Source organism: Colletes latitarsis, chromosome 8 (genome assembly GCF_051014445.1).
Source record: "Colletes latitarsis isolate SP2378_abdomen chromosome 8, iyColLati1, whole genome shotgun sequence".
NCBI lineage: Eukaryota > Metazoa > Arthropoda > Insecta > Hymenoptera > Colletidae > Colletes > Colletes latitarsis.
In genome coordinates, this window is record NC_135141.1 from 19515438 (window position 1) to 19534212 (window position 18775).

The window sequence follows — 18775 nt, forward strand, 5'->3', positions numbered from 1 at the left end:
CGTATCCCTCCTCTCTCCCATCGCGTATCTCGCTCTCTCCTCGTCGAACGAGAGTCCTTCTCGCGCGATCTGTTTCGATCTCCGTCCCGCCCAGCGCCGTCTCCGTCCCTCTCGCTTGCCTTTCGATCTCTCGCGCGAGTCGCCCGTTACACCGGCCGCTACCCGAAAACCGCGGAAACGCGCCGTGTCACGGATTACGCGTGAGTTTTGTAACTGCACGAGGAAGTAAAGTCGCAGCACGGGTCGCGTAGCGTTCAAGTGCGCGCCGCGGCCGGAGCCAGACCGACGAAACGATCGCGCTCATGCGGGCCCTCGCGATCTCATGTCGACGCGAAAACGGTGTCGAATCGCGTCCATTCCCGACCCGTACGCCTCGCGTCGACGAGCAGACGTATCGGTTTTACGACGGATGTCTGGCGGCAGCCTCGCGAGCGATCGTTTCCCTGACTTTTATGAAACTTTGCAGATTTGTGGAGCGGATCGTATAAATTAAATGCGAATCAAGTTTAACCCTTAAGGGACGATGAACAGTTATGTTAACAAAAATATATTCCAGATAAAACTCAGCATATTTAGAGCATATTTTGCGCCACGTGGAGTTTTTCCAAGATTCGAAGGCGACCTTCGTTTGTTTCTAATGACATCAGTGAAATGTTAACCGACACGTTTATATTATTTTATATACGTAATCTATTTTCTTTTCCGAGTACCTAATCGCGTTCGTGCTCACATTTCGAACACTTTTTTATTCCATACTAGTATTCGAGCCTGTATTACCAGACATTTCGCAAACTATATTTATCTAGAGCTATTCCTAACTTTCAGGTGCCTACCGTGTATCTTTTTTTAATCTCAGTAATGACTGAGTAAACACAAACTCGTAAGATAAATGGCATACCTTCGTTCCAGTATCAAAAACATCCAGAGGTATGGAGTCTCGATGCAGTCGAAAGGACCACGTATTAATTACTGCCCCGATGTGATTGTTCGTAGTTTAACCATGTTTCGCGACATCTGCCCGACCGTGCGCTGGTTTCGAGGGTTCATTGTTCCCGCGGAAGAAATTTTAGACGCGATCTGACCGTAGGGAAATCGTTAAACGGGACCGTCTGTACGACAGAGTCGGATCGTAACTAATTAGCTATGGCAAGAATCGTCATTACTTATTTCGACGAACGTTGCAAATGTCGCGGCTATGAATGTTCTATTCTCGACAGTCATCCGTCTGCACGGTCGTTTCATCGATCGTTCGGCTTCAACGCCTTTCGTTTCAGTTTCCAGTTAAGCCGCGGCTGCGAGCCACGTTCGATAGTTAAAGAACATTATATTAATTAACGGTGCGTTACCTACGCGCTGCCACGACTGGATTTGTTGGCGTATTTTCGCGAGACAATCGTAGTAGTTTCACCCAAGAAACTTGTATTGATTTTACTGCACGAGAGCACGTCGAGCATCGGCGTCCATTTTTATACACAGACACCGTTAAATAATTAACAGGTGTTTAATGAGAAAGACGAAATCAGTCTGTACTGTTTCCGAACGTCGATTCAAATATATTCAAAATATGTAAATAATTCGTTCGGGGGTGGGAGTGTTATTTAAACGCGAATAACAAATAATTTTATTAACAGTTTTATTACCTCTCGCGATGATCTCTGTATTATTTACGTCGAACTCCCATTATAATTTTTCAATAATTACAATTTAACATTTAATTGTATAATTATTACTTAGAAATATTAGTAAGAACTTCCTTTAGAAGTATAATTTTTACTTTCGAAAAGTGATCACAAATATTATTTTTAAATTTTTATTCTGTTGAATAGAACATATGTAAATGTGTTAAATGTTTTATATTTAATGTACAAAACCACACGAACACTTTTGGTTACCTAATGCGATTCGTAAATCGAGTCTTTAGAAAGTACTATTGACGTACGCATGAATAATTAGGAAAGCGGATGTGCATTGTTTGCCTGTTCAAAAAAGGATGAAAAGACTGAAAAATGTCATAGGTTCCTCGTGACGAATCCGGAAAGAATTGATTTCATTCGTCGACGAACGAACGCCTAATTACGACAATGCTGCGCGAGGAAGTTACGAGATGTAGCTTGTGCGTGAAGCAGACACGCCCAGGAACTTAACAATTTCCATCGATATACCAATGAATCGTGTCTCACGGAGTATTACACGAAAATGTCGTTTCCGGGTTAAGCATTGTAACGCCAAAAGAATCGAAAAAGGCATCGCGAAGAGAAAACTTTACCCGGAGTCTTTGGCAAAGAGCAACGTCCCAGATAAAAATGTTAATTCAGAATGGGAAACGTTTCGTAATCAAAATTTTTGCAGTTGGGATAAAGAAATTAATTTGTAGAAAAAAGAAAAGAAGGAACCAAAGTGGACGTGCGTTAAAAAAAAGTCACTCGTCGAATAGGTTTCACAGAGCTTCGAGAAACATTTGCTCCAGGGCTCCAAAGCTCGCAAAGAAGGTATTTCGTGGGTACTGTGATTTAAAGGGACTGTTTCCCAGACTCCTTTGGCGCGAACTATGCAGTAAAAAGTCTGACCAATGGTCGGACCATTCTTCCCAGGTCCATTCCCTCGAGCCCTAAACCGTAACTAGCCACTTGTTTCCGGCGATGGTGTCGAGAGTCAAACTTTTCAAATCCTCGTGTCGTCGAAACTTGATACGAACATACAGATATCTTTTTAAGAGCGAAAAGAAAGTCTCGTGGCATTCTCTTCTAAAATATATACTTACGAAAGATGCGTGCCCGCCATTGCTTTCTAGTAGGAGTTTTATGAAAGTTTGTACAATGGCTCGCCCACGCGTAACAACCCTGATCGACAACACGTCTAATTTAATCGATTCCGTTCTCTTAACTTTCTTTTCCACGCTTTAATTTATCATTCGATTGACGTCCGGGTTCACGAGTTGCCTCGAGGCAAATACTGCCGAGAAAACGAGCACCAAAACTGAAACTCATTAATTTTATAATTAAAGATTATTCGAGTGATAAAATACTAATTTTTAAGCAGTTATTAATCCCGAAGAACGTTTTTCTCTATTTTCAAAATTATCGAAAACAAAGCAGACATGATTCTCAAAGGCCTTTAATGTTCTCCAAGATGGCGGTGGCCGTTCGAACAGATATGTTTGCCTTTTCTTTCCGTCGCGAGCGTTCCCCTGTTTCGCGTTATTGTCGTTAGAGTTATTGTACGCGAAAGTAACGGGAGTCGATCGTGTGGTCGGACGGAAAATTATGGTAAGATATACGGGATGCGTCTGCGAGCGTGTTTTGTGTACTTGGGTACGCGGTGAGGCCGGAAGCGAGATAAATGGGCCTTGCTGTACATTCGCAAACGAACCGTTCAGCGGCGAAACACTTTCCAACGTTAACCGATAGCGAGGAATGTTCGGTCGAATCGAGACCGTTGTAAAGTGTATCGTTTCGCCGTTGCACTAGGATATTAATGGCCTGTAAACATTACAGCACACGATAGCGGTAATAAGCATTTTCGTGTTGCGTGACGTAACTCTACTTGTTCTTGCGATTACAGGCTCGGTCGAGGACGCAAATTAAATGGGAGAAACTCGTGAGAGAGCGAATTAAATGTACATTGGTTTTTCAGGTTACACTATGATCGTTATTTGATTATAGTTTTGCTACTGGTGAAAATATTTATCCAAGGACTCTGAGAGTTCACCCCTTTTACAAGACGATAAAATGGTAGTGGCGCTCTTCTATCATAGTGATTTTTGCCATATTTAGATCGTTATTTTCACTAAGCACACGAACAATTGCCATAGAAAATACAGAGGTTCGCACCTGGTTGCTTAGGAAGCGTTTGAACAAGTTTGAAACTTGAATATGTAAGTTTCATTTTGTAAATGAAAATTCTACAATTATCCAAAGAATAAGAACCAGGAACAGTTTTGCAATTTCACTGAGAACATGAACAATTGCCGAAGAAAATGTGGAACTAGGCACTTAATTATTCAATATGCGTTTGAACAAGTTTCAAGGTTCAACATTAAAGTTTTATTTTGAAAATGAAAATTGTAAAAGTATCTAAAGACTAAGGACCAAGGGCAGATCTGCAATTTCACTAGAAAGAATTGTCAAAGATAGTATAGAACTAGACACCTGATTATTCAATAAGCATTTGAACAAGTTTGAAGCTCCAATATCTAAGTTTTATTTAGAAAACAAAAATCCTACAAGTGTACAAAGAATAAAGACCAGGGGCAGACCTACAATTTCAATAAGAACATGAACAATTGTTAAAGAAAATATAAAACTAAGCACTTGGTTATTCAACAAGCGTTTGACCAAGTTTGAAGCCCCAATATTAAACTTATATTTTGAAAATGAAAATTGTATCTAAAGAATAAGGACCATCAACGGTTCTACGATATGTTTACTAAGAACAATTGCAAAATAAAAATATAAAACAGGACATAAAGTTTTTGAATAAGCATTTGAACAAGTTTGAAGCACCAGAAGTAGGCACTTGATTATTCAATATGTGTTTGAACAAGTTTGAAGGTTCAATATTAAAGTTTTATTTTGAAAATGAAAATTTTAAAAGTATCTAAAGACCAAGGACCGAGGGCAGATCTGCAATTTCACTAGAAAGAATTGTCAAAGATAGTATAGAACTAGACACCTGATTATTCAATAAGCATTTGAACAAGTTTGAAGCTCCAATATCTAAGTTTTATTTAGAAAACAAAAATCCTACAAGTATACAAAGAATAAAGACCAGGGGCAGACCTACAATTTCAATAAGAACATGAATACTTGTTAAAGAAAATATAAAACTAAGCACTTGGTTATTCGACAAGCGTTTCACCAAGTTTGAAGCCCCAATATTAAACTTATATTTTGAAAATGAAAATTCTATCTAAAGAATAAGAACCATCAACGGTTCTACGATATGTTTACTAAGAATAATTGTAAAATAAAAATATAAAACTGGACGTAAAGTTATTGAATAAGCGTTTGAACAAGTTTGAAGCACTAGAATCTAAGTTTTATTTAGAAAACAAAAATCCTGCAAGTATCTAAAGAATAAAGACAAGGGGCAGACTACAATTTCATTACAAACATGAACAAACATTAAAGAAAATATAAAACTAAGCACCTGGTTATTCAATAAGCGTTTGAACAAGTTTGAAGCACCAGAATCTAAGTTTTATTTAGAAAACAAGAATCCTACAAGTATCTAAAGAATAAAGACCAGAGGCAGACTACAATTTCATTATGCACATGAACAATTGTTAAAGAAAATATAGAATTAAACACCTAGTTATTCAACAAGCGTTTGAACAAGTTTGTAGGTTCAATATTAAAGTTTTATTTTGAAAATGAAAATCGTATCCAAAGAATAAGGGCCATGAACAGTTTCGTGATATTTTCAGTAAGAACAATTGTAAAAAAATATAAAACTGAACATAAAGTTATTCAATAAGCGTTTGAACAAGTTTGATGCACCGGTATCTAAGTTTTATTTAGAAAACAAAAATCCTACAAGTATCTAAAGAGTAAAGACCCAGGGCAGACTACAATTTCATTACGAACATGAACAATTGTTAAAAAAAATATAAAACTAAACACGTGGTTATTCAACAAGCGTTTGCCCAAGTTTGAAGCTCCAATATTAAACTTATATTTTGAAAATGAAAATCGTATCCTAAGAATAAGGGTCATGAACAGTTTCGTGATATTTTCAGTAAGAACAATTGTAAAAAAAATATAAAAGTGGACATAAAGTTATTGAATAAGCGTTTGAACAAGTTTGAAGCTCCAATATTAAACTTATATTTTGAAAATGAAAATCGTATCCAAATAATTAGGGGTCATGAACAGTTTCGCGATATTTTCACTAAGAATAATTATCAAAGAAAATATAAAACTGGACATAAATTTATTCACTAAGCGTTTGACCATTTTTGAAGCCCCCAATACTAAACTTATATCTTGAAAACGAGTATCGTATCTCAAGTATGAGTACTAGGAACAGTTTCGCGACATTTCCTTGAAAACATAAACAATCGTAGAAGGAAATACAAGAAGTGGGTAGTTTGAAGACAATTTGCTTTGCACGAGATGACGGTGACAATGGCTCGTGTTCGTTGTGTTTGTTTATCGTCGCGTAGAGTTTCCGTTGTACGTGAAAGGGTTGAAAGGAGTCGCGTCGTCGCGTAGGAAAAGAAAGAGAGAAATGGCGGCAGGTACGGCGCCGCCACGTGCGCCGAGATTGGCACGTTCCTAACCTACCCCATTCGTTAACCTGACCCGTGTCGCGATTCCTCCGCAGGTCGATTCCCATCGAGCGCGGATTAACCTACATACGCGCGGGGCATTTCTGCGGGGTCGCCGGCACACGACGCGTAGGTGCTCGTCGATACAAAATTAACCAGCCCTCACCCTACGGCCGCGGCGAACGTTCCAGTCGATACGCAACCCTCCCCGTGGAATCTGCACGACCTTTTTCCACCCTCGCCCTCGCGACACCCTCTCCCTGCGCGCGAATGAATAATAGAACCGCATTATGAACATATATTCGCTCGCGCGAACTTTCGACCGCCGTTGATCGCGCCACCGCTTCTTCGTAATTGGAATCGGTGATGAAATTGCAAGTTTTTTTTTCGTCACATTCTGGTAATGGTAAGGGTAATCGTCGAAACCAACGCCATTTTAACGATCATATTACACGGTGGTGAACGGGACAGAAACAGTAGCTTCCGGTTTACAAGAATAAATCAATTTTTGAACATCCCCCAACCGTGACACTGATTTTTGTAAAATTTTCCACGCAAACCGGTGCTTTGCTATACCTTGTACGCGCGTATTTCGAAACGAACACGATTTAACCGATCATATTACACAATGGTGAACTGGAGGGGAACAGTAGCTTCCGGTTTGCAAAAGTAAATCAATTTTTGAACATCCCCCAACCATGATACTGATTTTTGTAAAATTTTGCACGCAAACCGGAGCTTTGCTATATTTTGTACGCGCGCATTTCGAAACGAACACGATTTGAGCGATCATATTACACAATGATGAACGGGAGGGGAACAGTAGCTTCCGGTTTGCAAAAGTAAATCAATTTTTGAACATCCCCCAACCATGATACTGATTTTTGTAAAATTTTGCATGCAAACCGGTGCTTTGCTATACTTTATACGCGCGTATTTCGAAACGAACACGATTTTGGTGATCATATTACACAATGGTGAACGGGAGGGAAACAGTAGCTTCCGGTTTCCAAAAATAAATCAATTTTTGAACATCCCCCAACCGTGACACTGATTTTTGTAAAATTTTGCACGCAAACCGAAGCTTTGCTATACTTTATATGCGCGTATTTCGAAACGAACACGATTTTGGCGATCATATTACACAATGATGAACGGGAGGGGAACGGTAGCTTCCGGTTTGCAAGAATAAATCAATTTTTGAACATCCCCCAACCATGATACTGATTTTTGTAAAATTTTGCACGTAAACCGGAGCTTTGCTATACTTTATACGCGCGTATTTCGAAACGAACACGATTTTGGCGATCATATTACACAATGGTGAACGGGAGGGGAACAGTAGCTTCCGGTTTCCAAAAGTAAATCAATTTTTGAACATCCCCCAACCATGACATTGATTTTTGTAAAATTTTGCACGTAAACCGAAGCTTTACTATACTTTGTACGCGCGTATTTCGAAACGAACACGATTTTGGCGATCATATTACACAATGGTGAACGGGAGGGGAACAGTAGCTTCCGGTTTGCAAAAGTAAATCAATTTTTGAACATCCCCCAACCGTGATACTGATTTCTGTAAAATTTTGCACGTAAACCGGAGCTTTACTATACTTTGTACGCGCGTATTTCGAAACGAACACGATTTTGGCGATCATATTACACAATGGTGAACTGGAGGGGAACAGTAGCTTCCGGTTTCCAAAAGTAAATCAATTTTTGAACATCCCCCAACCGTGACACTGATTTCTGTAAAATTTTGCATGCAAACCGGAACTTTGCTATACTTTGTACGCGCGCATTTATTTCTATTGGTCGATAGTCGTGTTCGGGGGGTGGTTTCCGCCCCTCTACGTTGCGGATAAATATTTAGTTAAATTCTTTAAAAACTGACGGAGTTTAATTGGTCGATATAATAGTGGCGAAAGTTCGTAACTATTCATATTTAAATTTTTATAAACCGATAAGAATATACGGGTTCGAATTGTGGAGATTTCACCCTAATCGATTTTTAATATGCGCTCGCGTTAGGTTTGTTTGCTTCGACTTAACGTTTCTATCGTGTTTGCACGCAAAGCGTACGTATTGTGTACAAACACGATAGACACGTAAAACCACATCCATTAGACCGAGTTTTAGTAAAACGGGCGCGTAACTCAAATCCGATTTTCTCGAAAACAATACCATGTACAGCAATCTTATTATCGAAATTAAATTAAAATCGACTAGGTGCAAACGTTCTGCTCTATGAATATAAGAATCGTAAAAATTGAAGCTCTATTTAAAAAATGATAAATCCAAAAGGAAAAGTAAAAGAGCAGTTTATTGCTGTTATTTTTTGTTATTGGTATACAATAACTCTATGAATGGTTTGTTTAATGTAATGAAGACTCATAGAGATAATGTAAAAGCAGTGGTTATTACTACCTTCATTTATTAACTATAAATGGATGTAGCCCGACATCCACTTACTGACAGGGGTCACTGGCCCCTGCCCGGAAGAAGATGACCGACTCCAACCTTTAGAACTTAAATTCCTAGTCATGTTTAAAAATTTAGTTAAAATTTCTATAACTACTAGGTAATATCCCCAGAAACTCTATAATAAGTTTTAAACAAATACATATGAGGAGTACTTACAAATTTGTCTATTCAATCTAGAACAAAACATTCATTCGTGAATTATAAAATTTTAATTATAAAATACTAAACCGCCGCGTGGAAAGTGGACGTACAGAAATAGCATGGAATTTTAACATTTCGGAAGGTGTAATAACAGAATTCGCATCTTTAATATGTGTTAGTAACGTGGGAAACGTTGCATGAAAATTATATTAAACAGGCGGTTGAAACGTTTAAATAAAATTGTTTGACTTGGAGGAATGCACTTCCTTTATTTTCATTTCTGGGGTGGTCAGTGAACCCTATCATAACCCTTACTCTGTACTTTTCTATGGCAAAGGAAATCACCCTATTGACTGGCCGTTATTTTCATAAAAAGACTACAACTATGCAACTTTATGTAAACAGTTTAAAAAAATGTCCCAATTCTGTTAATTATTTTTCTACAAAAATAAAAATTCATAATAGAAAAAGAATGAGCTATGGTTCTGAAATAAATCTAGCGACTAATTTGCTATTTTTCAACAAATGCTAATAACTATATTTATGGAATTCAAATTTATCGAGTTAATTTGCTTTAATAAAAACAAAGTAAGAATAATCGAAGCGAATTTTCCACTGTTAAGTTTAAAACAGAAGCGAATTCTACACGTTTAAAAGCGAACTTAATTTTCATCGCAAATGGAGTTCACTGGAAATAGTATAAAATATAAAATTCAATCCTCTTGCAAATACGTTATCAAATAAATTATTAAAAAATTCTGACTCTCGATCGAAAGTAGGTTCAACAAGTTTTAACTTGCTAACGTTTCAAATATATCCTCGTTGTTGTTAGCTCTGAATTATTGATCCGCGTCAATTATGAATTTACTATTTAAAGAAGGGGAATAATTTTTATATGATTGTGGATACTAGAAATGTCGAAAACGAATAGAGGCGTGAAGACGTACCGAGTAGAAACCAACTCTCAATGATTATTAACGAAGCGTTTATACCGGAAGTGTGATTCCATTTCTGCATCTACCGTATTTTATCGATTCGACGTATCCCCGACTTTCTTCCTCTTTATAACTAATTAAGGACACTCGAGCGCTTCGCAGCTTGGAAGATAATAGGAATTCAACGTAAACGAGTAATACCGTTCGTTATAATAGAATGGTCAGTAAATCGTATTAATTGTGATTCGCAGATTACAATTCACTGGGCTGTATTACATCTTTCAAACGTCTGAAGACATTTAAAAAAAAGGTAATTTTAATATTCCTAATTCTGTACCATACTGGGAAAAATTTTAATGAGGGATTCTAAATGCTAAAATAAGACGAAAATGAAGAATACCAATTTGTTGATGGAGGCTTCGTTAAAAAGTTATTAAATTAAGCAATTTAATAATTTTAAATTGACAATTAAATTCAAAAATTTCAAATCGTTTTGGAAAAATTATTTTCGGTTGCGGGGGTCAATTACAACCATTTTTGGTGAATACACATACCTCCGAAATCCTATCCACTTTCGAGAAAAAAAATCAGGTAGATGCAGAAATTTTTCGACGAAAAAAAAAATTTTTCAAATCGTTCTAAAAAAAATTATATTCGGTTGCGGGGGTCAATTACAATCATTTTTAGTGAATAGGCATACCCCCGAAATCCTACCCACTTTCTAGAAAAAAATTCAAGAATGTATGAAATTTTTCGACGGGGAAAAAAAATTTCAAATCATTTTGAAAAAATTATTTTCGGTTGCAGGGGTCAATTACAATCATTTATGGTGAATAGACATACTCCCGAAATCTTGCGCATTTTCAAGAAAAAAATTTAGTAAGGGCGGAACTTTAAACGTTAATAATTTTTTAACGAAGCCTCTGTCAACAAATTGGTATTCTTAATTTTCGTCTTATTTTGGCTTCTAGAATCTCCCATTAAAATTTTTCCCAGAGGTGGCCGAACACTCTGTACAATTTACTCGCAGTACCTTTCTCAGTTTGATTGTAAAATTTTTTATTCGTTCGTTGCGAAATATTTCATTCTATGATTAAAATTTTTATCTGGACAAAAAATTTAATTAGAAAATAATCGACAGAACCTGTGACTTTTTTTTAAAGCTTTCGAAATTACTGTTCACGGGGATACCGTTGAAAATTTTCACAGAAAAATGTGACTACCCTCGCCTACCTATCGAGAAGTTCCACTCTGTAATGAATAACGCTGATGAACGTTCCAATTCTTTCGTTCCGCGCGGTCCCATTTTGCGCCACGCGTATTCGAGACGAAACGAGTCGCATTGAACTGTAACCAGACGAACGTCGAGTGCGTCTGCGACGTTTTATTCAAGAATCTCGGCCAAGCATATATTCCACCCTCCAATCCGGTCAAGTCCACTCGCTTTTCTACCCAGCATCGGATTTCGAGGAAATCGGTCGACTTCATCCGGAATTACGTTTCCTCTCAGTGGCCCCCCCTGTTCGCCCTACATTTCCAAATTCCACTGTGCGCCTCTGTTCGACTCGCCACCCCCCTCTGAACCGCAGAACGTTGCTTTTATCGTCTTTTCAAATTTAATCGCGACCGTTCTCGATTTAAAACTGAGAGACATTAATTTTAATACAGCAACTTCTCTTTTCGGATGACAATTTTTACCCTGAATTCGAGAACGGAATCACCTAGTCCCACTGTTTATATTTGTATGATACGTGAATTCAAAATTTTTAATATTTTTCATTGTATTTTCATGGGAGTGTTATCAATCAATTGGCGAGGTTTTCCCGATAAGAATGAGTCCAAACACGACCATATTTCGAAGATTTTTAATTACGCGTGAAACTCGTCGCTTTTAAGTTACGCAGATATGTGTGTCTCCGAATGAGGTCGTGTTTGGACTCATTTTCATCGGGGGAACCTCGCTAATATATTGATAATACTTTCACAAAGAAATAATAGAAATTTATAAAATTTTTACGTATCCAATTTCTCACCCTCGTTACATGCACCTCCAGTTTAAAAATAGCTACTTCTGCTTTCGAGCAGTCCGCCTGGCCCCGATTTTCCTAACCCAAACTTCGCCAATATATTGATAATACTTTCACAGAGAAATAACAGAAATTTACAAAATTTTTACGCATCCAATTTCTCACCCTCGTTACATGCACCTCCAGTTTAAAAATAGTTACTTCTATTTTCCAGCAGTCCGCCTGGCCCCGATTTTCCCACTCGATAACGAAAATTATAGCAATTACGAATTTATCAATTAGAAAATGGACGACAGAAGTCGAAGAACGAGCATCTCGGGTTTACCCGCGAGCCGACAATCGTCCCGCGGTGGAAGAGGCCACGAATTCTCTTTTCAAGGGAAGAGAAACGCTTCCTTCTCAAGCAGGCGAAAACGAGTCGTGGAAAGAGACAGTGAAGAAGTGAAACTCGATCCAGCGGTACGAGCCGCTGCCTAGAGCCCGTTTCTATCCGCTTCCTTTCCTTTCTACCGCGAGAGTAAAGTTCCTTTCTGCACTTTTCTGCGACTCGCAACGGTACATTAGAATCGCGAGCGCTCTCCACCTTTTTCTCGTCGCTCTTAGGTAACGATGTCGTTACGTGACCGTACTGAACTCATGGATCATCAACCCCTTGTGCTCCGAGCACCGGCGGATCAAAATTATTGCACCGCGCTCGCAATTTTCGCAAAACTACGTATGCACTGCTCCCAAGCAGTTGGCCAACCCGTATTAATTAATTTCAAGAACGCAAGCGAGCAAATATTCAAGACAAGACGTTATAAATACCGAAGGAGGTTTAAAATAATAACGCGCTTATTTTGATAATACTTGATAATACTAATATTCAGTGATACGAAATTGCAAAACTGTATTTACGTAATTATCTTGACCAAAAATTTTGGAATAGTGAATAGTAATATTTGAAACGATACGAATTTTTGATGACCCAACCTGTATTAATTAATTTCAAGAACGCAAGCAAGCAAATATTCAAGACAAAACGTTATAAATACCGAAGGAGGTTTAAAATAATAACGCGCTTATTTTGGTGGATATTCAGTGATACGAAATTGCAAAATTGTATTTACAAAATTATCTTGTATAAAAATTTTGGAATAGTGAATGGTAATATTTGAAACGATACAAATTTTTGATGACCCAACCTGTATTAATTAATTTCAAGAACGCAAGCAAGCAAATATTCAAAACAAAACGTTATAAATATCGAAGAAGGTTTAAAATAATGGAGTGCTTATTTTGTTCGATATCGAGCGATAAAAAATTGCAAAAATGTATTTACGTAATTATCTTGATCAAAAATTTTGGAATAGTGATTGGTAATATTTGAAACGATACGAATTTTTGATGACCCAACCTGTATTAATTAATTTCAAGAACGCAAGCAAGCAAATATTCAAAACAAAACGTTATAAATATCGAAGAAGGTTTAAAATAATGAGGTGCTTATTTTATTCGATATTTAGTGATAGAAAATTGCAAATCTGTATTTACAAAATTATCTCGAATAAAAATTTTGGAATAATGGTAATATTTGAAACGATACAAATTTCTGATGATACGTGTATTTTCTTTCGCACCATCTTGGATTGCAATGGAATCCTCAGAGGGTGCAAGAAAAACGCTGATTTAAATAATGCTCTAACGAGAAATGATTGATCATATATGTCGCGTCCAAATGGTCGTGACAGATTAAAAATAATAAGAAAACGTTACGATGCTACTCATAAACAAATTTAACAAAGAATATTAGGACAAATGAATTATATTCCAGCAAAGAAATGCATATAATAAAATTTTGACTAACGAAGTTAAATAATAGTTTTTTTATGTTCTCTGTGGTATTTTTGTTATAAAGAAACTACAAGTTTTTGCATTGGCGTTTTGCATATACAGGGTGTTCGGCAATTCTTGGGGAAAATTTTAATGAGAGATTCTAGAGACGAAAATAAGACGAAAATCAAGAATATCAATTCCTTGATGGAAGCTTCACTAAAAAGTTATTAACGTTTAAAGTTCCACCCGTAGAACGACAATTTGCGAATAACTGCGTGCAAGCGATAGTAGTTCTCACCACAAGCGAGGTATAAATTTTGGGTAAACATTTCTGACCACACAGTATATTTTCGGTAAGGAATTTTTTTCTCGAAAGTGCGTAGGATTTCGGGTGTATGCCTATTCACTAAAAATGTTTGTAATTGTTCCCCGCAACTAAAAATAATTTTTTCAGAACGATTCGAAATTTTTGTTTTTCGCTGAAAAATTTAGGCACCTACCTACCTGCCGATTTTTCTTAAAAAGTCGTTTTTGATTTTTAATAATTTCGTTTGACGCTCTACAGAAAAGTTGTCTAATTCTTTTTTGTAGATATTTATGAACTCTACTTCAGAAAAATGTTTCATTGAAATATATTCACTATTGTAGGAGTTATGGCTGTTTGAAAATTGGACCATTTTTATGGGGTTTTTCTAACGTTACGTGGTCAAGGAACAACTTTTCGGATATTTTTATAATTGCTACATATTCTACACTAAAATACGCGGCGTTTGGCTTTTTGAACATTAAAATCGTCCAATCCGTTTAAAAATTATGATGTTTTAAACATACGCATGAAATTTCGGGGCAACATTTCTGGCCACACATTACATCGGTAATGAATTTTTTTCTTGAAAGTACGTAGGATTTCGAGGGTGTGTGTAATGACCAAAAATCATTGTAATTGACTCTTGCAAACGGAAATAATTTTTTTAGAACGATTTGAAAAATTTGTTTTCCGCCGATAAATTTCAGCACCTACCCGAATTTTTTTCTCGAAAGTGGGTAGGAATTCGGAGGTATGTGTATTCACCAAACATGATTGTAATTGACCCCCGCAAACGAAAATAATTTTTTAAGAATGATTTGAAATTTTTTAATTTAATTTTGTAGTAACTTTTTAACGAAGCCTCAATCAAGAAATTCATATTCTTGATTTTCATCTTATTTTGGCCTCTTGAATCTCCCATTAATATTTTTCCCATGGGTTTTTTGCAACGAGAAATAGTCAAAATTAATGGCAGTACAGAACCTCGTACGTAATCGCGTACCGAAAAAGTGTTCTAATCGCTTCCAAATTAGGAAAATTGAACCATCTTTATTAAGTTTTTTTAACTAAGTGTTACATCTAACGCTATAATTTATTTTTGCAATTTACTTAACTATTTATTTTACACGTTGTTTCACGTTGTTTCACAATAGCTCTCGCCTGTATCAAAATTATATTTTTATGAGTATATCATATACTTTGATTAAAAAGTTGGCGTAAAAAAAGACAAAATTTTGAAATTTTTAATTTAAGCTTTCGCCATTTTGTCAATTTGCAACATAAATTAATTATATTGGTACGGGCGTTAACTGTAAACCTACCGAATAAAAATCTTTGATTTTTTTTATTTGACAACACGTGATAACAACATTAAAAGTTAATAAAAATTAATAAAAAAATTATTTTGTATTCCCGAGGGATAGCTAAGTAAACTGCGAAAATGAATCATAAAGTCGGATGTAACGTTTCCTTAAAAAAAAATTAAGAATAATGGTTCAATTTTCTATCATTCACATGAGACTGCCCCCTTAACTCTTTGGGGCACGCTGGGATTAAAAGTGTCCCACTTTTTTAATGCACCGTAATACATAATGGGACATTTTTAGTCCCACCTCGAAATATTGCAATATCTACATGCGCATAGGTTTATATTTCGTCTTATTCAGATAAAGCAGTTGGTAATATCTTCAACAAATGTTACAAATGTATTCACTTGTGTTGGCAACATTCAACATGCCAATACAGGTTCATCAATTGTAACAAGCGGAAGGTTTATTGCGACAATCTTTTTTTATGTTTTTTATGTTTTTACATTATGTGATACCTTTATTAATAAAAATATACCAATTTTGTTTAATTTAAAACGCAATAAAATTTCTATGCAACCTGGGTCTATTTTATTATCTGAAATCCTGTGCCTCAAAGAGTTAACCTACGAAAGTGTCGAATGGTTAGAGAAAAGTTTGACGGTTCCTCGCCTCCGGGGGCAATATGGCGTACGCGCGTATATCATGAAACTTACATTTTTGGTTCGTCGATGATCGGCCATCAACGTGAGCGCCAGCTGTTAGCGTAGCCTCTCTGTTCCCCACCGCCTGTTCCGGAAGTGCCTGGACGACACCGGGCTGGGCTGATTGCGGTCGCTTTCAGCTGCTCCCCGCCACGCACCTGCGTGTCATTCTCGCGGACGATCCGCCGTCGGACCTGTCGTCGTCGATCGAGCCCGCGAGGATCCTTCGGGGGCACCAGGAAATCGGTAACGTCGATCACTTTCACTGCGCGGCGCGCGTTCGTTTCCTTGTCACGATCACGGCGACAACGACCGAGACGCGAGGGGTGCGGGGCACGAGAATAGGAAAAGGGACGAAGAAGCGAAACGAGGGGCACGGGTACGATGGTGTGTGTGCGTTCTGTGTGTGTACGTGTGTGTGAGTGTGTGTGTGTGTGAGGGGGGAAAGGGGGGAAAGCGAAACGAGGAAAGAAAAGAGAGAACGCAAAAGGGGAGAGTGGGTGCGCGGGGAAAGAAGCGAGAAGCGAGAGAAGACGATGACGTCGTGGCAGTAGGAACGGTAGCAAATAGGAGAAGGGGGAAACGCGTGGAGTGCCGGTGGATCGTCACAGTTTCACTTTTAAATTCCTCGAGGCGCTCTGCTCGCTAGCCGCTCTCCACTTGCTCCGCTCCGCACCGCTGCGCCGACTAGGTCGCGTGCGTGTTGTGTACGGGGGTTACCGTTACCGTTAACGTGACGTAGCACGGCCCACGGCAACGTCATAGACCGCTCCTCGGCCGATGTTCTTCCTGCCTTGTCCGCTGGCTGCCTCGCGGCTCGACGAACTTCGGGATCACACGGATGCCTCGAAACGAGACCCGCAGCTGCGTCGTTCCGCTCGCGAGACGTCGACCCTCTCCTATCTCTTATCGAGTCGAGTTACCGCGACCCAACGGTCCGACACGCGCAATCTTTTTTTTTTTTTATTATTATTATTCCCGTTACTCTCTGCCCTGTTCTCGCTCCGCGGTCTTCGAAGGTCGAACGTGCACTAGACTCTTCTTCCTCGATCTCTTTTTCACGACGAAACCGTATCCCGGAACGCACACTGTTTTTTTCGTTCGTTTTACTCCTCTCTTCGCGAAGGTCGAAGTTGTTTTGTCCTCTCGCGGAGAGAAACAGATCCAGCGCCGCGAATCGACGCTAGACGTCGCCCCGCGCGCACCGACTGCCTCCCGGCTCGTGCTTCATGGTTCTCTGGGTTAATGGTTCGGCCTGCGTTGCGCCAAGACAATGGATACGATACCGGGGGCGGTTTTTCTTTCCCTTCTCTCTCAGTCGCTCGTCAGTCCGGTCCGTTCACTGCGCGAACACTCGGTTCCCTGGCGATTTCCAGCACTTTTCGCCGATGGCGCGAGCTCGTCACAGTTCAACATCGGGCGCAGAGCTTTATCTTCGGGGGTCGCGAGGCTCTCGGGGGGCTCCTGGAAATCCTGGAATCGCGGCGCGCGGAGATTCTTCCTTGTTACGTTCGCTGCACGGAAAGCGAAAGAGGTTCGTGTCACGGATCCCCTCACTAGTGGGCGCAAGCGACGCGAGCACGATCCATCGAAACCCCCTATTCGTTACTTGGACCAATTTTCCAACCCCCGGATGGATTTTATTTTTGCCTCGCGTTCTTCTTACACGACGAATAAATGAAAGAAAATTGCATATCGAATACGCGGGAATATTTTTATCGTAGATCAGATATATCTGCTCTCGAGTTTTCTTTCTTTCGAAGACGAGATTGATAAAAATGAAAGACAAACGAATAATTGAATTAACTTTAAATTAAATTTCACCAGAGTTATCGAAATGGATAAAACTTGTGTGATTAAAGTTTTTAAACGTTCCTCATATATAAGTATATCGAACCACTAATGTTTGTGTGGTCAACTTAAGCTAAGCGAATTTAGAAGGAACTGCGTGTAAATTGTACTACCTTAATCCGAATTCCCATTCGATTTGCAACAGTTCTTTATTTATTTCTACGATTTTCCACGTTCTTTCTTCAATTTTGTCGATCGTGCGCGCGTACTTTGCCCAGAGGCCCGTTTTAAGCAGACGAAGCAAGATCAGCCCTTTCTGTCGAAGATCGGTCGCGATGATCGTTCCGAAGCCAATTAGTTAACTCGTCGAGAACGGAATTCGAATATTCGCGGATCGTCGTTGCTTTATTAGCAGTGGAGGACAAAATTATAGATAACGAGTAACTGTACAAACTATGACTTAAAATCTTTGCTGTTTTAATAAATAGATAACCATAAAATATAATTTAATTTCGTAACTGAAATTGTAACTTTAAAAATTCGTCTATATATTTTGTCCACCTTCGTCTATCGGACCGTTTCGAAAGAGATTTTCATTTCGATTTCCTGAGCATCCTGGTCGCTGAAAATTCCACGAATTATCGATTCTATTTTCTTCTGCGGGGCTTCGTCGAGCGTCAGGGGGCGTTAGTACGATAAGGTTCAATCGATAATTGACTCGTTATCGATTACAATCCGTGTTCGGCCGGACAGGACCGCCAACTATATGCGACAGCTTCGAATTATTGTTGGATGACGAGATCAATTCGTTTAATCGCCGTTAGGTGAGCTAGTTTAGATCGGATTTCAAAGGTCGATTCGTTCGACGCATTCGCAGGAAATCCCTGTATCTATGATTGATAGCGACGATGAATCGGCTTGTCGAATTAGGCCGTCGTTTTCGAACTACTAGAAGTTGAAACGAGTACGCATTGGCCAAGAGAACAATTCGAACGG

The 18775-nt window shown here is 38.6% G+C and overlaps 1 protein-coding gene across 4 annotated transcripts in view; it reads right to left on the reverse strand.

Moving 5' to 3' along the window:
* The window catches only part of Hr4 (nuclear hormone receptor 4), a 297149-nt gene extending 281021 nt beyond the window's left edge, over window positions 1–16128 (reverse strand). For all 4 annotated transcript variants that reach the window (XM_076770861.1, XM_076770859.1, XM_076770860.1 and 1 more), the window contains exon 1: window positions 16001–16128. The gene's annotated coding sequence lies outside the window, so the exon portion shown is untranslated. The remainder of the gene's footprint in view (window positions 1–16000) is intronic.
* Between the last annotated feature and the right edge of the window lie 2647 nt (window positions 16129–18775).